The 23,720-nt window shown below is 39.4% G+C and overlaps 1 long non-coding RNA gene across 1 annotated transcript in view; it reads left to right on the top strand.

Moving 5' to 3' along the window:
- The window catches only part of LOC144334614 (uncharacterized), a 137,861-nt gene continuing 114,141 nt past the window's right edge, over positions 1-23,720 (top strand). Inside the window, exon 1 of the long non-coding RNA XR_013404661.1 lies at positions 1-118. This is a non-coding gene — a long non-coding RNA (uncharacterized LOC144334614). The remainder of the gene's footprint in view (positions 119-23,720) is intronic.

A 23,720-nucleotide genomic window follows, 5' to 3' on the forward strand; every position in this document is an offset into this window, starting at 1 on the left:
AGCAGGACCTGGAGCCGCGCTGCGCTGACGCACGCGAGGCGCGTGATTGACGCAGGCGATGTTACTAAATTCGGCGGTTGGCCGGGACCCGCCGCCGGCGCGCGCCGCAGATAGCGGAGTAGGTTCCCCTCGGTCACCCCCGCCCCTTCTCCATTCAACGCCTCGCGGGGCGGGGCAGGGCGCGCGGGGCGGGGCGGGGCGGGGTGCGCGCGGCCGCGCCGGGATCCGGCCGAACCAAATATAGTCGGGCCTGGCTATTTTTAGCAGGGTCTCGGGCGCGAGCCCGCCGCGTGAGGGGGCGCCCTGACCCCGCCGGGAGTGTGGAGGGGGCGGGGGCGGAGTCGCCATGTTGGACTCGGTTCGACCCTGTGTGGTGACCGGCGACGCGGGGCTGGGCTCGGCGCCAGGGGTCGGGGTGAGTGGGTGCGAGCCGTGAGAGAGAGGACGCCGACGGCTCTCTGCGTCCAGCGCAGGCTGTGAGGAGTGAGCAGGGCCAGGCGCGGGCATGTGTGTGCGCGCGGAGGTGGGTAGACGGTGATCCCCGCCCGCCCTGCGGAAGGCCCGGCGGTCTTGCCACCCGGCAGCCCGGCCAGCCCCGAGTCGAGTGGGGGCGGAGCTGCCCGCGGCCACCACTTCCTGAGTGCCGGGGATACCCTTCCCGGACGTCACGGAGGAGCCGAGGCGGCGGTGGCGGCCCGGGGCTCATCCTGCACTTGCATCACGGGTGCAGCAGCTGCTCTGCTCCTTTGTGGCTTTTTCCCCTGTTGAGTAACTGCTTTGTTAACTGAAAATACCATGACGGGCCAGTGTGATCACCAGCTCCAGATCTCAAAGAAAGTGAAGCTGTCAGGCAAGAAGAGGGAGACTCCCCCAGCCGGCTGCGATGGTATCTGGTGGGTGGATGTGTAGAGAAGCACTTGACAGTTTCCACGTATTACTTCTTGCCTAACTCTTCACCCCCAAGAAGATTTAAAAATACTTTTATTTCCATGCTGTAAAAATTTCATTTGTGTTCTGCACCTCCCTCACCCCCCTAATCCCCTTTCAATTAAAACTCTCATGCAGAACTGGAATCACTGTAAGCAGGAACCCTAAAATTAGGTACAGTTTTTAGGAAACATGACATCTTTCAATGAATTTATTGAATAAACTACATTTTCTAAATGTTAATATAGATATATAGATGAAAGGTCCTTGTCCACTCAGGGTTGTTATAAAGCTACTAAATTGTTCATAGGAGTTGGGCTCCAGTGACCGTTTCAAGCCAGTATCCTTGTTTACTTAAATTAAAAAAAAAAAAAAAATCTCGTCTCTCTGGCTGAGAACCTCCAAGTAAAGTTTTCTCTCTTTGAGTGGGTGTGTCTTCTGGACCTCTGTCTTGGTTACTTATGTGGATCCTCCTCCCTTCTTCCCTCCACCTTCCTTTACATCCTTACTCCTTTACAGCCTTTTCTTCCTATCAAGTGGCCAATATCTGTTCTTGGACTGCTCTGTGAGACTGAGGGCTGTTGTCTGACCTCCCTGAGCCAATCCACTGTTCCTGGCTCAGTGCTTCTCTGGGTAGGATGCGGGACTGACTGCTGGAGAGGTCACTGAGTGGCAGCCTTTTAAAACTCAAATAGAAATTCATGGAAGCAGAGACACAGCTCTCTCACAGACGGAGACACCGTCCTCTGCTTAATCCTATGTCCCTAAACGTATGCTGTTCCTTAGATGACCCAAACAGAATTAGTTTTTCTCGAGTCTTTTTTTTTTTTTTTTTTAGAATTAGTGTCTACTGCTCTATATCTTTTCAAAAGTCGGATTTATTAGAAACCAGGCATAATATTATGTAAGGCATATGTAATGTGACTATTTCAGTAATCTCAATTTCCTTTTTAAGATTTTATTAACTTTTTTATCTCTTCTTTGGGGAAATCAAATAAGACTACCTTAATCTGTTAAACGTTGAAAACTTTTTTGGCTCAGTCCTTTTTCTATAACAGAAGAGAGACATTTATATGTCACCAGTTTACATACACAAAGTTAAGTTTCTGCTTTCATGATGCTTATAGCAGCCAGCCTGTTAAAGAACTCTCTAAATTAACCATTACAGATTCACTGGATAGTTACCTTTCATTTTGTTTTGGATTTGTAGGCCTAATCTGCCTGCAAGAAAGAACTATGTCTCTTAGAAAATAAAATATGAAATTTTGGGGAAACATGTGTGGTATAAAGCAATTGTTTTAAATTGCTTTAAACGCTGTTCTGATGAAGTAATGATGTATAATCTTGTTGCTTTTGCTAATATATAAAGATGATGATTTCTTATTAATGCAAAGATTGGGTGAGGAATGGTGAAATAAAAATTCTGAGCCAGAAGTTATTACCTAGGGTGAAAACAGGAAAGAAAACTAAAAAATTGTAAGTTCAAGTTTTCTGGAATCAATGTAGAAGTTCTATACTATATTTAAGGTACATATATAAAATTTAATAACTTCAGCTGACATTGATTTATACACTTAAGATGTACCTGGCTCAGTAACCTGCAATCATTATAGTAAGTTTCTATCTCACCTACATGCTTGTCATTCCTTATCAATTCCATCATTGCCAGATTCGTCTTCCTAAAATTTAGATTTTGTTATATAACTTTTGGCCTCAAAAGTCTTAAGCAGCTGGATATTTTCTCCAAAATCAAACCTAGAGCCTCTTTTATTTCCACAGAATTTCCCTGTCCTAGTCAAACTGGTGTTCTCACTGTTCTTCAAATGTCCTTTCAACCTCCCACATTTGTTCATAGTTTTCCTTTTTATGGCATCCCCTCCTTCCTCCTCTTCTCCACTAATTGAAATTTACCCTTCCTCTAAAACTAGCTCAAGAAGTGAACTCAGATTGTACTTTACAAAGTCTTTCACAGAGTCTTTCACAGAGTTCTTATTTTTCTGTCTTCTTTTTGTGCTCTTGTGTCCACGGTCTATTCCCTTGTCAAACTGTAAGCTTCAAAAACATGCCCCACACATCTTTGAAATCCCTGTTGCACCTAAGAATGTTCAATATAGGTAGTAAATGTCCATAAAATATTGCCTCATTTAATTTGGATATGAATAGAGAGAATAGCCGTATTGTAAGTAACAAATTATATGGATTAGGGTGTTTTTGTTTTGTTTGTTTTGAGATGGAGTCTTGCTCTGTCACACAGGCTGAAGTACAGTGGGATGATCTTTGCTCACTGCGACCTCCGCCTCCCTGGGTTAAGTGATTCTCCTACCTCAGCCTCTGGAGTAGCTGGGATTTCAGGCGCCCGCCACTGCACCTGGCTAATTTTTGCATTTTTAGAGACAGGGTTTTCGCCATCTTGGCCAGGCTGGTCTCCAGCTCCTGACCTCAAGTGATCTGCCCACCTCTGCCTCCCAAAGTGCTGGGATTACAGGCATGTGCCACCATGCCTGGCTGGATTAGGGTATTTTTGGCATGAGTGGGCATGTATGTTTATTCATTAGTTGCTTTCTTTACTTCAACTTGATGCTCCCGATAGAACATACCTTACCAAGGTGCCTGCCACAAGCCCAGGCAGCTCCGTGGTGATAACAAGAAAATGGCAGTTTGGTTTGTATCTATTGTATCTGCATAGGAAGATTTGCTATGATTTTTTTGTTTCCCTGATAGACTTTTGGTTTGACTCTTATTCTAACCTCTTTCCCCTCTATTTGTGCTTTCTTTTATGCTGCTTTCTCTCCCTTATGGACTAGAAGCTATAGGCTAGGAAATGTTAATATCAGTTTCTTTTGGAAAGAAATTTTTAAGGTTTGGAAAATTGAGAACCATGACATTTTTGTATAACCAATTAAATATGAAAATTCTTGAATCTCTTATCTTTTCCAAAATATATTGAAATAGGTTTGCATGCTACTATATGCAGAAGTAAAATGAGCAAAACAATTTTGGATTACGATTTTTTAGAATTTTAAGATAGAAGCTCAATAAGACTGAATATTAATATAAATGACTGAATATTAAAATTTACTTTAACAAGGAGAAAGTAATATAGTAGATCAGGAAAGACTTTCTAATTGTAGAAAATTTTAGGAAAAAGTAGAAACCTGAGATGGAAAGATTACTTAATAGTATAAGTGCCAATAATACTTTAAAATCTCATTAAATAATGTATTTTCATCCATTAGAAATAATAAGAGTCAGGACAGGCTTGCAGTCTGGTTAAAAACATAGTTTATTTCTTAGTCATATTTTCCTCAATCATTGGTAAACTCTGGAAGACCTCAATAATTTGGGGGAGAAAAGTTATTACTCGTGTGATAAACCAATTCAGGATATTATTTTTGCCTATGAAATAAGATCTGCCTTTTAACTAGAGTTGATGGATGAAGTAAATACGTCTTTCCAAATATAACTGTATAACCCTTTCCCATCATTTCAACTCTGAAAAAAACAAAAAGATTTCCTCACATACAAGTTCAGTTCCTTCAGCATATTCTCCAACAGTGAGATGGTGTATGCCACAAAAAGCACTAGACTGCTTCTCAGAGGACTGGGTCTGGTTTTGCTGCAATGAAGGTGCCTAGCCTTGGGTAAGTTCGTCTTTTCGGGGGGCCTAAATATTATTTGTAAAATGACAGTGTTGGGTTCACTTTATGATCTTTAAGGAAACTTCAAGTTCTAAAGTTGAATGCTTTTTTAGACACATTAAATATTGTGAATCATGAGTCAGCTGTGCCCTGGTCTCCTAAAGTGATTGCTATAGCCAGGAGACTTATGAACTGTCTTGTATACAACACGTGTGCTTTTAGTAGTAATGTTATATTAAACTGCTTTGGCCTGCATGGTAATGAACTATAGCCACTGAGTGGGATCTTGGTGGCCTGAGAGTTAATGCTGCCAGCATCACAGCCTTCTGTCCATGAAGTAGAAACGAACAGAAACCTGGATAGTCCAAAAGTCATTTTATATTTAGCTTTGGAATTTGTTTTTGTGCCTTCATTTGAATATGGATGAGTCACAAATTGACTTCATACAAATTAGCAAACTTTCATTGGAATGGATTCTGTTGTTTGCTCCTCTTCAGTTCCTTTCTGATCCTCACTGCATGCAAAGCACAAACCATTTCTTAAGTGTAGCAGTGGAGGCAGAACTGTCCTTTTTCTGCTTTTTCCTAGAAAAAGCTTGATGATGATGGAGTTTCAAGTCTACATCTCCCTTCAGAGTGTAAATAAATAGTGAATTAGTGAGAAGGCAGGTCACAAGGAAAGTACCAAGTAGGTGTTAAGTTGAAAAAAATATTGGCAAAACAACCAGGATGAATACAGTAGGCTGTATTTGCAAACTTGTTAAGTTTGTGGATGGATAGACCTTTATAGATAAGTAAGAGCTGACTTTGTAGGCATTGGGAAGTATCTGAATTTTAGCAGATTGCAGGTTGAGGTATCATTTTAGTTAGGTTTAGATAGTAAAAACATGGTTTATCTATTCTTTAAATGCCTATTCTACATATTTAGGTATCTGGTTTCCTCCTTAGATCATGTAATTAGTAACCAATTCTGATTTTTTTTTTTACCATAATACATTTTCCAGTATTTATTCTGCATGTTTATAGTTCACTACTGGAAAAATTCCTCCCTGACATCTGTTCTGAATTAGTTCCCTTTTCCAGTTATGTTTTCCTGTTTTATCAATTGTGGTGAGGAGAATAGAAAGCCATATTTTAAAGATTTCTGCTACTTATGTTTAGTAAAATTGAAATAAACTACCTAACTTTTTCTAATTTCTAGAAATTTGCATGTTAAATTACTGGTTTCATTTTTTTAAAACAACAGCATAAACTGGACAAAATTTGAAACCCAATCACCGTAGTCTTTCATAGTTGTCAAATTGACTTTTCTATAGTTAAAAAAGTTTTTTGAGAACAGCTTCTGTTGTCTCAATGTCTTTAAAAACGTCTTTTTGTTTCAATTATCTTGGACTTGTGTATTCTTTGGGATGAATCTTCTTTGGGATGAACTTATCGAGTACTTAACAGTTCTTGGCATGCTAAGAGTAGATGTTAAGAGGAAGAGTGGTGCTTCTTAAACATTTGATGAATGAATGAAAGCAATTTTCAGGAAGCTTTATTCAAAATATTCTATTTTCTTTATCTTAATGATCCTCACGGCCTTAGAACTTTTCTGGGATAGTTTCACTCAGGGGTTAGGCATAAGGGAGAAGCAGAGAAGGCATAAGAGAGGAGCATACATCACTGTGCTGCTGCTCCTGCTTCTACACTACCCTCTTCCACCATTGCACCGAGTCTACAGACACTTCTGGTTGCCCAGATTGAGGGAGGTACCCCTGAGTTATAGCACTCTGGGACATCTGTGTTTGAACTGAGAACCAGTTCAGGTGTCCTAAGGAATTGTTATGCCTCACCTTTTGACCCCAGACACCCCCAGGAATTAATCTCTGGCTTCTCTCTTTATTTTGATATGCCACTTCTGCTGCAGTACTTTCACAAGATTGTGTTCTTTTCTCTTGTCTTCACTGTCTGTGCCTGGGTGGCATATATAACCTATTCATCAGTGAGTTCCTGAAGTCTAATTGATTTCCAACTATAATCTTCACTTTGCTTTCCAGTTCTAGACATTACTATTCAAGGCCTCGAAGTGCATAGTTACTTGTCTACTATATCACCCATAGACTAAGGGACTCACATGTAGGGTATTAACTAGGAACTCATATCTACTTAACATATTTAAACATTTTAAGATTTCATTTTTGAAAAGATAATACATTTACATGATTCAAATGACAAAACATTTAGAAATGAGAAATTTACTTTCCACTCCTGTCCCCTACTAAATGACCCTCCTTCCAGAGTTGTTGTTGTTTTTGAGACAGAGTCCTTCTCTGTTGCCCAGGCTGGAGTGCAGTGGTGCAATCTTGGCTCACTGCAACCTCTGCCTCCTGAGTTCCAGAGATTCTCCTACCTCAGCCTCCTGAGTAGCTGGGAGCTGGGACTACAGGCGCACGCCACCAGACTCGGCTAATTTTTGTCTTTTTAGTGGAGACGGGGTCTTACCATGTTGGCCAGGGTGGTCTGAAACTCCTGACTTCAAGCAATCTGCCTGCCTCAGCCTGCCAGAGTGCCAAGATCCTTCCAGAGTGTTTTAATGCATTTCCAAGACAGTACAAATATAAATTCTGTTTCCCTTTCCTTTTTTATACACATGGAAGCTTACACGTATTGTTCTGCCTTTTTCACTTAACAGTGTATCTTGGAGTTCTTTCCATACAGTGGAAAAATATCTGGGATATATCTGAGATATATTTCATGTATAATGTACCTTGGAGATCTCTTCATGTCATTGTGTGAATATATCATTATTTAGCCAGCCCCATATTGATGGACATTTGGGAAGTTTTCAATCTTTTGCTGTTTCAAGTAATGCTACAATAAATACTTTTGTTATATAGATTACTTTGTACTTGTGCAAATATATTTGTAGGATAAATTCCTAGAAATTGAGGGATACAAATTACAAATAATGCTATAATAAATACTTTTGTTATATAGATTATTTTATACTTGTGCAAATATATTTGTAGGGTAAATTCCTAGAAATTGAATTACTGTGCCAAAGGGTATATATCATAGTTGTTTGATAGGTACTACCAAATTGCTCTCCATAGAGATTGTACAGTTAACACTCCACTAGAAATATAGGCAAGTGCCTGATTACCCATATTCTTGCCAACAGTGTATTATTTAACCTTAGGTTTTTTCCAGTCTGGTCGGTGAAAATGTTATCTTAGTGTAACTTTAATTTCTTTCTCTCATGAGTAAGTTTGAACATCTTTTCATATGCTTAACAGCCATTTATATTTCCTTTTGGTGAAGTGTCTCTTATATCCTTTGCCTATTTTGGGAGGCGGGGGTGGTTTAAAAATCACTGTGTAGTTGCTGTTTATAATATGGAGATTTGCCCTTTGTTATATGAGTTGCAGCATATTTCCCTGTAGTTTGTCATTTGTCTTTCAACTTTGCTTATGATGTTTTTGCTATGTAGATTTTTTTTAAAATGTACTTGAATTTGTCAGTCTTTTATGACTTCTGGATTTAGTCATAGTTAGAAAAACCTGTACTACTCCAAGGTTATGAAAGAATTCCCTCATGTTGGCTTTTACTACTTTCATGGTTTCTGTTTTACATTTAAATTTTTGATCCATTTTTCCTGGTGTATGGTACGAGAGGTAGGTCCAACTTTATTTTTTTCCAAATGGCTATGCAGTTGTCTCAACACCATTTGTGAATAGTCTACCTCTACGCTGTTTTGCTTCTTACTCAAAACAAGACTGATTCATCTCCTTTTTTTTTCACACCTACTCTGCTGTGACTGAATATGAATACAATTCTCTGCTTTCCTTCCTGTAGAACACCTTCTTCAGTGGCAGAGATGTCTTTCTCCCTGCTGCCTCCCCGCTTTCATCAGAAACACCACATGCAGCCTGGCAGCCAGTTAATGTTGGAATCAATACGGGGTACTCAGAAGGCTCTCCAGGATTTTTCATTGAGCAATGACTGGTTAAAAAGAAATTCTAACTGTGATCAGGTTCCTTAGAAGACTGTTCAAACTGGAGATGTCTTCGGGCTCTCTCTAGTCATGGTGATCAGTTATTCCGGAAGCTAAAAGTGTACTACCTGGGTCCTTTACTCTAGAGGCAGTCCAATTTGGGTTGCTTCCCTCCATGCAAATTACTCTCATCTGTTACCTCTGCTTTGTCTGACAGCATGGAATAGTACCTTCTGTAATTTGAAATGGGAACCATAAAATGCCAACAAGGTGGTGTTGGATTCTCCATGATGCAATGACCAACTGCAGAACCTCCTTTACTTGGAAAATGAGGCTGTGGATAAATGATTTTGGAAACATTCTTCCTCAGTTTGAGCCCCAAGCAGATGTTGTTTCATCTGTGGAACCTAGGGAAAACCCTAGCTTTGTTCTACTAGGTGAGAGTGTCCAAGCAGGCAGATGAAACTGAATTTACTTGATACCTTTCCTTACTATCATTCTCTAAGCTATGTGGGCTAGTTTTATAGCTACCTGATAAAAGACTTCCTTCCACTTTGAACCATTGCCCTAGGCTATCTTTCCTTTCTAAACTTGTTCAGGCCATCTTGCCTGTTCTTTATTATTGAGCCTTACCTTTTGATCCTGTTTCTTATCTCTGCCTTCCGACTTACCCCGTGATGCTGGTAGTACCCTCTTTGTCCAGTACCAATTTTACTTAAAAGTTATTTTGGCCAAAAGCAATTTGGTCAAGTACAATTTAGTTGAAAGCAAGCTGGTTAACTGATTTGTTGTAATCAGCTATTAATTGAAACAATGATTTGGTCAAAACAATTAGTTGGTCAAAATGAATATCCTGTTAATAGTTTTTGAGAAGTGGTAATTTCAGTGTAAAATGATTAGATACTTTTGGTCCATTTTCTAGGGACTTTTCCAGTATTTTTCTTTTACAGTTCAAGTTAGCTTTCAGCTATGGCAGCATTTTATTGCTTGTGATTTCAAAAAGTTAAAGCCACCTAGCTACCTAGTAATAGGAGAATAGTTGGACAAGAGTAATCTTAACTAAAAGGCAATAAGAGGTTAATTGGAACAAACACTCAGCGATAAGATAAAACCATGTTTCCTGTATTATTTTTCTTTTCCTCTCATAAAAAAGGCAGTGCATGTGCAGTACAGGACATTCAGAAAAATGTAGATAAAGAATAGAAGGAAAAAAGAAAATAGCTGTAAATTAATTCACCCAGGAATAACCGCTGTTGTCCTTCCCTATCCTTCTAAGTGCGTTTTATACACATAAACTCTACCTACAGTTTGCAATTTGCCATAATGTATTTAAGCATTCTCCAGTTAGTCACTTTTGTTCAGAATCAGATTTTGGTTCCTTTTTGCAACTGTGGGCCAGGCTACCTTTAGTTGGGAATAGATTGCCTTTCTCTTTTCCCTTCTGTCCCTCAATCCTGCCTAGGCCTGCATCCAGCCTGGGCTCTCAAGGCCCCCCTGCCTGCTTTAAGTGAGACACTTTGTAAATGAAACCATTCTGCCAAGCCTTTCTATGGTTACTAAAGAGGCCTGGTTCCAGAATTCCTGTGGAAGTCTCTGGTTATATATAAAAATTTTTTTGGAGTTCATGCTTGATATATGTTATATGTATATGTATGCAAATTAGATAGGGAGAGTGAAGAGATGGGAGGGATTATATTGGGTCTCCATTAAAATAAGAATAAAGAGGCATTGCAGCAGAGAACTCCATTATCAGTGGAGGGAAATTACTTAAGAGATTTTCTCTGAAACAGGGTTGGCAAATATGTGCTATATGTTGTTGTGCCTGAACCTGAGTCATGGTAGACTCACTAATCAGTCATGGCACCATTTCTCACTAGATTGAGACTCAGCTTTAAGTCTTTCTCAAGGTTGGGTTCTAGGTGGCTGTATCCACTGTAGCTGCTGTGGGAGACAAACATTACTACTCTTGCTTCTAAAATGTTACATTAAAGTTATTTTGTCTTACAGTGGATTGACCAAGAAAGTTTTTGTTTGTTCGTTTTTCTTTGAGACAAGGTCTCCATCTGTTGTTCAGGCTGGAGTGCAGTGTCTAGACCATGGCCCATTGCATCCTTGACCTCCCGGCTCAAGCGATCCTCCCTGCTTCAGGTAGCTGGGACTATAGGTATACACCATGCCACCACACCTGGCTTTTTTTTTTTTTTGTAGAGATAGGGGTTTCCCTATGTTGTCCAGGCTGGTCTTGAACTCTTGGGCTCAAGGGATCCTCCCACCTCGGCCTCCCAAAGTGCTGGGTATTTATAGGTGTGAGCCACCATGCTTGGCCTGACTGAGAAAGTTTTAATAAAATGTTTTCTATCTGATAAATAAGTTCATGTTGAAAAATATGGGATGTGAGCAAAGAGTAATTATCTGGATCTCAGGCAAAGCACATGCCTCGTAGTTAAGATCATGGAAGCAGCATAATCACATTATGGATTTATTATGGAGTGAAAACAATGTCATAATAATACTCATCATTATAAATTGCCCATGGTGTGGTCATGGTGATTGACTCCTCAGTATTCATTCCACCACAGGTGATTAGTCTCAGCGGTCATGGTTAATCCCACTTCCCTTGCCAATGAAGAGTTAGGAATGGCCTGTAACCTATTCTGGCCAATGAAATATGAAGGAAAAGTCTGCAGAGGACTTGAGTGCTTCGGGAAAGGATTTATTGATCCTAAGCAGAGAGAAATGAAAGAGATGATGCCTTGTCTCCCTATAATTTTATGTTTGAGTATGGTGGCTAGAACTGCTCTATCCACCTTGGGACCATGAGGGAAACTAGCTTTGAGGGGTGTAGCTGATCTAGATGATGACAGAACAGAGATAGAAGAAACCTGAGCCCTTGATGACCTTCCTGAATTGCTGATTGTATTGTACTTGGTCTGCCTTACCTCTGAACTTCCAGTTCTGTGAGATAATACAGTTCCTCATTGTGTAAGTAGGCATGATCTGCGAATTTGTCATTTGCAGCCAGAAACATCCTGATGTTATACCCACTTTGTCCCAAGCAGATTCACGTCAGGTGGATTTGATATTATTTGGATAGGTTTCTTTTTGTTGGGGCTCTTCCCTCCCCATGTCTTCCGCCTTCATAAAGTCCATGCAGATTCTAACTGGCCAGGTCTTGTCTCCATCTTTTCTAAGGGGCTCTGCCTTAGACCAGGGATCTTCACAGGAAGCAGCAAGGAATCAAACAGCACTCATTATCTCTTCCAGAGTCTTTTGGGTTGTTCGAATATCTGATGGTGTGACTGCTACCATTTGTTCTTCATTCCTTCTTTTTTCTGATTCTGATTTCTTGCTTAGATCTTGGTCCTCACTTTTGTATATTTTGTGTCTCATGCCTAACCTCAAGATTGTTTGATAGATTTATTTTCTTCTCTTCCTTCTCTCTGCAGCAACTCTTTCCCTTTATCTCCGTCATCCACTCCTTCCTCACCTTGTGACTTTACTTTGTGGCCAGTGGAGACTATTCTAAGCAGATGTAGTATTTATTGTTTGCCAGGAGCAATAGTGAGTTACATGAGTAATCATACGTCTATTTGCTCTAGACTGGTAGGGTAAAAAGGAAGAGTAGTTCAGCCCTTGGTCTTCTCATCTAGTACCTTTCACTCATGGCATAGAATAATACAACTGGAAATGGTCTAGGAGTCAGAGCATTTGAGTCTTCATTATGGCTTAACCATTTGCTACCTGAAATTTTGGGCAAGTCTCTTAAGTATATTTTTTTCCTTTAAGTTTGTTACTAATGTCTGTCTAATTTTTAAAATAGTATTATAGTGATTCAAATGAAATAATGAACCTGGCAAATGAAAAAAATTTAAAAAAAAAAACTCAAACTTGGTTGGATTTTCTGATCATTTTCAGTGAACTAATGTCAAAGTCTCTAAATTGTGTAACTTGTTCATCTCTTTGTAGAAAGGCAATGGAGTATGATATGGGGCATAATAATACAAGTAATTAGGGATTGAAATTTATATTTTAGTGTTAACTAAGGCCCGAAAAAAAGGAAAAGGCCACATGATATTAAAAATAAAGGTCAGGATGTTGATCTTGAGGCTTATTTCTAGTTCAACCAGAAATTCTGGTCAGCCGAATTAGGGGGAAAGAGAAACCAATAGAAGAAACACCCCCTCTAGTGGCGAGGGGCCAGATTCTGCACTTGGTTGCTAAGATGGATGAGGGGAATGGATGACTTCTTAGGATGTTTTTTAAGTTTCTTAAGAATTCTGAGGTTGTAGAGTTAGACTACTTAAGGAAGATCTTAGTTCAGGCTTTACTTGTCAGGAAACTTAACACATTTCTCAGGATAATTCATATCTTGTCAGTCTCATGTGAAATTGATTGAAAATGTAGAGGCTACTTGGAAGAGGTTCACAGCTTACTTTTATATAGGCCACGCGGAGATCATGAAAATTAGGAGACATTTGTTGCTAAACTTCTTATTGGTGTGAGATGATATAGTAGGTACCTTTATAATCCCATTCACAGGGGGATAAATCTTTAAAGTTGTGGGTTATGCCATAGAGTAGTATTAATCTATGTTTATACAAAATAATGGCTGTGGATTTCCTCAGTTTTGATTTGAAATTTTTACTGGTGATCCTGAGAACGAAATGTTTAACTTGCATCTTGAGAATGATTTAATTGCTACCTATGGAAAGGCAGTGAAGTTAAATATATTAAAATAACATCACCCATACTTTAGTGACTCAGGAGGAGCACCTAATGCTTTTTTTTTTTGAGACAAGGCCTCACTCTATTGCCCAGGTTGGAGTGACGTGGTGCAGTTTCGGTTCACTGCAGCCTTTACCTCCTGGGCCCAAGCAATCCTCCCACTTCAGCCTCCCAAGTAGCTGGGACTACAGGTGTGCACCACCACACCAGGCTAATTTTATTCACTTTTTGTAGAGATGAGGTCTCCCCGTATTGCCCAGGCTGGTCTTGAACTCCTGGGCTCAAGGGATCCTCCTACTTTGGACTCTCAAAGTGTTGGGATTACAGGCATTAGCCACTGCACCTGGTGCACCTAATGCATTCTTGAAGGACGTTTCATCTTAAGGCTAAATCGTTAATGATAATGATTGTAAGTGATTGTTACATTTGCAAATCTCAGAGTCCACTGAAGTTTTTACTGTTTCAACTTCTGTTTGGGAAAGATTCTTTTACGTTTGTTTAAAGATTTGTGAAGAGGCAGAATTTCAGAAAATAATATTTTTATGATACTCTGTTAGATGTAAGATTTGAATGCCATTCAAATTCAATATAGAAAAGAGTGGTTAAAAGGCATAAGAAAATAAATTCTCATATCAGACTGCATTATCAACATGTCATTTCTTTATTTTTAATGTCAAACTTCCTTGCCCTGAAGGAAAAAAATTGAAGCTTGCAGTTGACCAGCTATTCCATAACTTGGAGTATGTTTGGTGACCTTTCTTATGAAATGGTAATGGAAAAATTCTATAGAAAATATAAACTTCTGTGTGAATGAAGTGAGATTATAGAGTTACAAAATTAACTTTTGTGCATAACTTGTGGAGCTAATAGCCTTAATTTATTATTGTATTTCATAAATATACTTTATTTCAGGGAAGAAGAACTAGGTCTGGCATAGATCAGAATCTACCTGTTGGGGAAAACCAGAAATAGGAAAGAGAGTTATTAATGGTTCATTCTTAGCTGAGAAAAATTCAGTGTGGAATAATTAAGGTTAGTTAGAGAAATAATTATGATTATGTTAAGGAGTTCACAGATATTATTGAAAGTAAATTGGTTAAAACTGATTTGTTAATGTAAATGGGGCCAATAAACCAATTAGATAATCTCTCTACTAAATTGATGTGATAATAGATGATATCTGGAGGGAAGTAAAATAGATGACAAGGTTAGTGGTAATGAGACTTCATTAAATCCTAGTGCTAAAGAGATACTGTGTACATTAGTGACAGCTTAATTCTAGAAATAAAAGTTGATGTTAAGAATTGATATGGGGCCTGTGGTGACTCACACCTGTAATCCCAGAGACTTGGGAGTCTGAGGCGGGAAGATTATTTGAGGCCAGGAGTTCCAGACCAGTCTGGGCAACATAGTGAGACCCCATCTCATTCACTCATAAATAAATAAATACATAAATAGCAAGCCCAATGTGGTGGTGAGTGCCTGTATTCTCAGCTACTTAGAAGGCTGAGCCAGGAGGATTGCTGGAGCCCAGGAGTTCGAGGCTGCAGTGAGCTATGATTGCCCACTGTACTCTAGCCTGGGGGACAGAGCAAGACCCCATCTCTAAAATAATAATAACTGATATAATGTTGGCACTGCTGAAATTAGGCAGGTATTAATTTGTGTGAAGGGCTGTAACAAAGGACTTGAATAAAGAGCCCAGGTTCAAAACTGATTTGAAATTCCAGGTAAAGTGTAAGAATAATAATTCATATTTGTATGGGACTTTATAATACTCTGAATGTTTTCATATACAAGATCTCCTTTGATTCTTATAAGAACTCAGGGTAATAGTACAGGTTTGGAGGTTCTGAGAGGCTAACAGACTTACTGAAGCAAATAGGGACTAAATGACAGGAGTGGTACTTGAACCCAGGGCTCCCTACCAAAATGTTTTTGCTTACTGCATTGCTTTTTTATGGTTGCTGTAACAAATTACTACAAACTAGGTGGCTTAAAGCAATAGAAATTTATTCTCTAACTCTTTTGGAGGCCAGAAGTCCAAAATCAAGATGTTGGCTGAGCCACATTCCCTCTGGAGGCTCTTTGGGAGAGAAATCTGTTCCTTGCCTCTTCCAGCTTCTGTTGTGTATGGGCATTCCTTGACTTGTGGCTGCCTCACTCCAGTCTCTGCCTCTGTGGTCGTTATAGCCTTCTTTTATATTCTGCGTCTTCTCTTCTGTGTGTCTCAAATCTCTCTCTCTGCCTTTTTCTTCTAAGGACTGACTTTAAGAGAATCTGCTTGTCACTGGATTTAGGGTACACCTGGATAATCCAAGATGATCTCACCTGAAAATCCTTAATTACATCTGCAAAGATCTTTTCTTCAAATAAAGTAATACTCACAGGTTCTGGGGATTGGGACATGGACGTGTCTTTTCAGGAGCCACCATTCAACCCACTAAATTCGTTATATGCCATTTAATGCTTTATCTTCCTTTTGGATCGAAGAGATACTCTTCTGTTTGAAGATGGGCAAGTGGGCTGGGGAATTTTGGGCTAGTAGGTAGAAAGAAATTTTAAAAATATTTCTGGTTGGTGCTGTTTAGTAAGTGCTTATTAAACTTTCAGAGGTCAAATATCTCGAACACAAACTGGAGGAGTAAATCAGTATAAAGTGAAAAATATGTGGCCGGGTGCGGTGGCTCAAGCCTGTAATCCCAGCACTCTGGGAGGCCGAGGCGGGCGGATCACAAGGTCAGGAGATCGAGACCATCCTGGCTAACACGGTGAAACCCCGTCTCTACTAAAAAAAAATACGAAAAATTAGCCGGGCGAGGTGGCGGGCGCCTGTAGTCCCAGCTACTCCCAGCTACTCGGGAGGCTGAGGCAGGAGAATGGTGTGAACCCGGGAGGCGGAGCTTGCAGTGAGCTGAGATCCGGCCACTGCACTCCAGCCTGGGCGACAGAGCGAGACTCTGTCTCAAAAAAAAAAAAAAAAAAAAAAGTGAAAAATATGATATTTTCTCCAAAAGGCAGTCACTGACTACTTTGGCAGAAAGAAAAATTGAAGTGATTACTCAAGAGTTCCACCAAATTGTTGTGCTAGCTTTTACATTTGCAAACTATAGAAAACGGGACTAAATTAAGTAGCAACTGACTTTTCATTATTAACAATATTACAAGTTGACTTTTTCACTTCTTGTGTAATTGAGATAAAAGGGCGGTGGGTGTGTATGAGAGAGAGAGAGAGAGAGAGAGAGAGAGATTTTGTTAATGGTTTTAGTATGATTCATTTCTTATGTCATATGGGCATTCTAACTTGAATCATATTAATTAAGGTGATCTATGTATGTAAACTCTTTGAGGGAGGGACTTGGCGTGTCTTATATACAGCTATATCCCCAATGTAGTTCCTCACATGTGGTAGATGTGCTCAGACAACATTAGCTGTATTAATGAAAGGACTTCTTATGATACCCAAATCTCGCAGCCACAAGTCTCATTACAATTTACTTTATGGAGCGTCCCTGATGGTAATAAGGTCTATTAATTGTAGAATTGTCCCTGCTGACTTTAAGAAACTTCACTGTGTGTCCTTTTACCCTGACAGAGCCTACAACTTTTTTCATCTCCAATAATCTTCAGCTCCAGGCCAAAAAACTATTGTTCTTGCCCTGCTCACATTAATTGAAATAAGTCAATGAGATTCCTTCTGCCCACCAGTTCACTTCTCACTAGCATGGGGCTCAGCTACCATTAGAGATGTTAGGGTGGGGCCGTTGTGCAGTTCTTCAGACTATTAGTGCTGTACGCTATGTTCTGAGGAGTGTTCAGGCTTTTGTCTTCTCAAAAGTGTGTAAAATTTTGACTCACTGATACAGCTTTTGATGTTAACAGATAGAAGTATACTGACTGTATGTGCTAGGCTCTTCCATGTATTATATCAGATGTTGCTTCCAGCCAACCTGAAAAGCTAAGTAGTAATATTGTCCCTATTTTACAGAAGCATAAAGAAGTTAAGCAAACCAACCCAAGTTCACACCAAAATTTGAACCCAGGTAGCCTTACTTCAGCGCCTGTGTTCTTAACCATGTCCAATGACAGCCTCATGCTCATTTGTTCATAAGTAACCTGTTCTTTCCTTCTAAAAGCTTTTCTGTTTTGGTTTGAAGCTCAGAAATTAGAAATTTGACTAGGATATATACAGGCATATGCCCTTTTCCATTTATCCTGTCTGGCACTGAATGAGCCCTTTTGATTTCATAATTCTAGTCTCCTCCTGAGGGAAGTTTTCTTGTATTATCTTTTGATTATTACTTTTTCCGTTATGGTCCTTGTTCTCTCTCTGAACTTGCCTTTTATTTCCAATTAGACCTCCTGGACCTGCTGCTTAGTTCTCTTATCTTTTTATTCAAGAATTCCATTTCATTTCATTTTTTTTTTTTCACTCCAAGTAATGTCATACACATTCACCTGCTTTTCCAGATAACAGATTTGTTCTTTGGAGGGTCTCCTATACTTTTTACTTCCTCAATTGAAATTTAAAATTTATAAATCATGTTTAAAGAATTACCTAATCTATTATTTTCTTCCAGTTATTCCCTTGCATTCAACAGCATATACAAAATAAAATATATAAGTAAACATGGTTTATTTTAGAAATATGAGACTATTTCAACATTAGGAAATATTAATGTAAGATATCACTCTAATAGATCTAAGGAAAAAAATTTAGAATCATTTTCACAGGTATTGCAAAGGTATTTGATAAATCACTACTCATTCTTGATAAAAACCAAAGAAACAAAAAACAACTCTTATTAATCCAGGAAATGAAGACTATTTTCTTAATGGCACACCAATATCATAGTTAACATTGAAAGTTAATTTTGAAATACTTGAGCAATATTCCCTAAGAGTATCTTCAGAACTGTAGATCTGATGTTTATATAAAAAAGGGTATCTTGGTGTATTAGGGTAAAGCAAGATGTTACAACAGACATCAACATTTCAGTGTCTTAGTAAAATAGAAATTTATTCTTCCCTCATGTAATAGTCCACTGCGGATGTTTCTGGTTGGCAGACAGTTGTTTTTTTCTGTGTGGTAACTCAGGGACTTAGGCTCCTTCCATCATAGGGATCCACCATTCCCTAGGGTCTTGAATTCTTCTGTTTCCAGTTGACAGAATTGCAGAGATAGGGTGGAGAATGCATACTTTCTTCTCAGTTACCTTGGCCTGGATACGACATACATCAGTTCTGTTCACATTCCCACATTCCATTGGCCAGAACTAGGCACGTTACCTCACCTGTCTGCAAGGTGTGTGTTCCAGGAGAGGGAAACGGAAAACATTATCTGGCTGGGGAGCCACAGGTGTGGAAATAGTCTCATTTGTAGTTGGAAGGAGTAGAAATTAGGAACGCCTTAATGGAGGGCACTGTGTGATATCTGTCAAATTTTAAGACATACATGTTCTTTGACCTCAAAATTCCACTTCTAGCAATTTTTCCTACAGATATATCCACAAACATATGCATGTTTACATTTGGAGGGTATACCTAGCAATATTGTAATAGTAAAAGATTGGAAGCATTCTGAATGTCCATCAAAGGGGACTGAGTTGGAAACATTCTGAATGTCCATCAAAGGAGACTGAGTAAATTATTGTATATCCATACATTGAAACACTGCTGCCACTGAGAGGCAGTGATATATGTACTGACTGGGGAGAGAAATGCAAGGTATAAAACTGTGTTCACAGCTACCATTTACTTAAAAAGAGAAATATATACATGTATGCTCATATATTCATAGAATATTTGTGGAGGGATCACAATAAACTGTGGAAGGATCACAAAAAATGTAACAGTGGCTGCTTCTGGTTAAAATTATAAGGTCATGGGGCATGGGATGAGAGAGTCAAGCTTTTACTGTGTACTCTTTAATACCTTTTGATGTGCGTCTATTTAAATATAAAAGTCAGTTGTAGAAGTATAATAAATAACATGGAAAGATGGCTATCATATATTGTTGCCTAAAAACCAGCTTACTGAAAATTAGGTACAATATGTTCTCACTTTTATAAATAAATAAATGGGATATACAGAAATGTATGGTTTGTGGGTTTTTTGTTTTGTTTTTTTGCTTATCTGTATTTTTGGATTTTTTGTAGTAAACATGTATTACCTTTACAATTAAAACAATTATAAAATGAAGAAACACAATAAAAACTTTCTTTTCTTAGGAGTCCTTTTTGGCCCTGCCATGAAACCTGGGCTCAAGCTATCCTCATGCTTCTGCCTACCTAAGTGCTGGGATTACAGGTGTGAGCCACCGTGCCTGGCCAAATGAGTGAAGTTGTTGTGCACTTTTTGCCCTTGTGTTACGTAGCCTGTATTCAATACTATACCCCAAATATCACTGACTTGTTAGCAATGCCATTGGCTTATTAGGTGCAGTTCGAAATCCCATGGGCCAAAGGTTTCCTTTCTAAAATGATATTGGTTGCCTCCAGGAATCTGTCTTTGCATCCTAAGTTAGCATGGGTCTGTTATATATGTAGTCAGAAATGAAAAAGTTAAAAAAAAAAAGAATAATCAACCGGCTGATGACATGGTCTCTGCTCTTATACAGGTGAATACACTCCTATCTGCTTGGTATTATAATTTAGAATAGTTTCTTCCTATTTTTCTTTCTCTACTATTTTCCTTTCTTCATTTCTATCCTTTTGCTATGATCCCTCCTTGTACACACATAGTTGTAATTTTGCTGTAGGTTATCAAGGGTCATTTATGAATAAATGAGAAGAAATACAAATAAAAGAATTGGGAGCTGAACAAATTATTTGCAGCAGTAAGATTTTTAATTGGAAATTGCCTGAGAATAGATTCTCTGTACTTCCATTTTATTGCTACTATGTCCTTATCATTCATGTTTCTTCCCTGTGCTCTAGTCACAGGGGTCTGCTTATACCTCAGGAGTTTTTTCCCGGGGCTTTTTTATTTGGAGGTCCTTTTTTGTTGGAGGTCCTCTGCATGTATCCATTGATTCAAATTCTGTGATGGTAATTTTTTTTTTTGAGATAGAGTTTTGCTCTGTTGCCGAGGCTGGAGTGCAGTGGCATGATCTCAGCTCACTGCAACCTCTGCCTCCCGAGTTCAAGCAATTATCCTGCCTCAGCCTTCCAGGTAGCTGGGATTACACGCACCTGCCACCACGGCTGGCTAATTTTTGTAATTTTATTAGAGATGGGGTTTCACCATATTGGCCAGGTTGGTCTCGAACTCCTGACCTTGTGATCGGCCCACATTGGCCTCCCAAAGTGCTGGGATTACAGGCATGAGCCACCATGCCTGGACTGTCATGGTAAATTTTATGTGTCAACTTGCCTGGGCCACAGGATGCTCAGATACCTGGTTAAACATTATTCCTGTGTGTGTCTGTGAGGGTGTTTCCAGAAGAGGTTTGAACCGGTAGACGGAGTAAAACACATTGCTGTCCCCAATGTGGATAGGCATTAGCCAATCGGTTGAGGGCCTGAATAGAACAAAAAGATGCAGAAAAGAAGAATTCCGCCTTTCTGCCTGAATGCTTAAGTCTTCTCCTGCCCATGGGTCTTCTCCTGCCCTTGGATTGGGACATATGCCTTATGCCTTTCAGTTCTGAGGTTTTTGAAGTTGAACTAGAACTTATGCTATCAGTTCTGGTTCTTATGCCTTTGGACTCAGACAAATTACACCACCACCACCTTTCCTGGGTCTTCAGCTTGCAGACGGCAGATTATGGGACTCCTTAACCTTCATAGCCATGTAAGACAGTTCCTCCTCATCAATCTGTATCTCTGTCTATCTCGATCTCTCTTCTATTGGTTCTGTTTCCCTAGAAAACAACGATCTTCCTATAAAAAACCAATTCAGATACTACCTTTGTCAAGTCATCATAGACATTCAATTTTTTTCTCTTCTCATTATTCCATTAAATTATACTTGCCTGGCATGTTGGCCCATGCCTGTAATCCCAGCACTTTGAGAGGCCGAGGCAGGAGGATAACTTGAGGCTAGGAGTTTACAATCAGCCTGGGCAACAAAGCGAGACCCTGTCTCTACAAAAAGAAAAGTTAGTAAATTAGCCAGATGTGGTGGTGTGCCTGTAGTCCCAGCTACTCAGGAGGCTGAGGTGGGAGGATTGCTTGAGCCCAGGAGTTTGAGGCTGCAGTGAGCTGTGATTGCACCACTGTACTCCAGCCTAGTCAACAGCAAGACCCTGCCTCTACAAAAAAAGAAAAAACAAAATTGTGTACTCTATTAGAGCACTAATTACAGTTTGTTCATCTGTTCTATATATTCATTGAGTGTCTACTGTACATACATTGTTCTGGGAGCTAGGATGAGACCACTAAGTCTGCCATTGAGCAACTCAAGAGAGTAATGGAGGAGGCAGATAAGCAGTTTCAGTGTAATGTAATAAGGGCAACATATGTGCAGAGGATTATTTGGGAATACAGAGAAGGAACAGCTAATCTAGAAGGAGGTGAGGAATAATCTAGAAGGAAGTGAGGAATTCCGGAAAGAGTTGAGTTGAATACTGAAGGTGGAGAAATGGAGGTAGGGAAGGGAGTTTTTCAGATTGATGGAACAGCACATAGGACATGGAAATGTGAAATATATGGCATGTCTGAAGAATGGTAAGTCTCAAGCTGGACTGTGAACAAGGAAGTGGCAGGAGATGAAGCCAGAGAGTAAGAAAACTTGCAATTGTGTTGGGCCATTTGTGCCAACCTAGAGATGTGAGCTTTCTGAAAGCAATGTAGAACTGTTAGGATTTTGTGTAGTGGAGCAATGTAATCAAGCCTTGAATTCTGTGAGCTTCTTGAGGGCAGGAATCAAGTCTTATTACTGTATCACCTTAGCACCTAATAAAGTTGAATTGGATTTTCTGGGTTCTCCTCCAATATTTAAAAGAATTCATTTATCTGAAATAACAGTAATCGTGTTGCAGACTTTTTTCACTCCATCAAATCCATAAGCATTATCTTAAACATAATTAAACAATCCTATGAGGTAGGTACTGTGGCTTAGAAGGTTTAAATGAGGGGACTGTGGTGTAGTAGTTAAGTCCGCTTAGATTTGAATTTCACTTTCCCCAATTCCCAGTTTTGGATCTGAAAGTTAGATATATGCCTCAATTCCCTCCTCTGTAAAATGATAAGGATAATAATGATACCTACCTCAAAGGGAGTTGAGAGGACTGATGATAACATGTTAAATGCATGTAAAGTGCTTGACCCCATCCTTGCTACATGATTACATGTTCAGTCAATGTAATTCTTAGTAATTATGAAGACACATGCCCCAGAGTCACATGAGCAATTTGTGGTAAAGTCCAGGGTGAACAAGGCAATCTGATTTCAGAATTCACACTAATTACTATACTATGCTATGCTTCTGCAGTTACAGTGAGATGATTACAGATTGATCGGTTCTGAAGCAGTGAAACAAAATGAAGAATTTCAGTCAACATGGGAAATACTATTTGGAGTAGGGAGTTCTTAAGGGCTCTTCAGATTATCCCCACTTAAAGAACTCTTTCCTTGCTACCCTGCTGCACACAGGGAGCTATGTGAGAAATATATCTCTGTAATTTACGCAAATGTCATTAATTTCAGATTCATAAGGCACATGACTGATGCACCAGGAGAATATCTGAAAAAGCTCCCCCTTTGGAAGTCAGTCTGTAGTGCTGACATCTGGCATACTGTGTCAAGTCTTGTTGCTCTGTTCCCCTTCTTTATACTCCCCAGATTTTTCCAACTTTAGGACCTAAGTGGGAGTCTTATGTTGGAGGATGTTGTGCAAACCACATGCGTAAAGAAAATAATTTACATTTTTCCTTTCTTAGCTTCTGGAACATCAGTGATTCCATCCTCCCACTTCTATTGGGCAGAAATTGAGGTATTCTCCTTATGCTCCCTCATCTTCTCCAAAACCTGCCACACACACACACAAACACAAACGCGCGCACACACGCGTGCACACACACACACACCCCACTCCCTGCCATTCATGTCAGCAGAGATCCAACATAACTACTTTTTTTTTTTTTTTTTTCCCTGATTCAAGGGTCCAAGAACATGCAGTCTTTGGTAATAAAGGAACTCACTAACAATTCAGGTTTTCTCCTCCATTCCCACCTTTTCCATTCACAACTGTCTTTAAGCTTTCTTTTCTCTGTTTCTTTGCTTACCATTTAATCTTTTTATTCCTCGCACAATGCCTGGTACATAGTGGACATTCAGTAAATCGTTTTGAAAGGATAAAAGACAAGATGCATTGTATATTTGATACCTTAATATTCAGTTACAGAAAAATATCCAAAAATATTACCTTTCTTTAAATGTCTTATGAGAGCAGATTGTTCTTAGCAAGCAGGCTTCACCTTCACCTTCATTGCTGCATTAGAACTCCCGCAAC

This window comes from Macaca mulatta, chromosome 15, assembly GCF_049350105.2.
Source record: "Macaca mulatta isolate MMU2019108-1 chromosome 15, T2T-MMU8v2.0, whole genome shotgun sequence".
NCBI lineage: Eukaryota > Metazoa > Chordata > Mammalia > Primates > Cercopithecidae > Macaca > Macaca mulatta.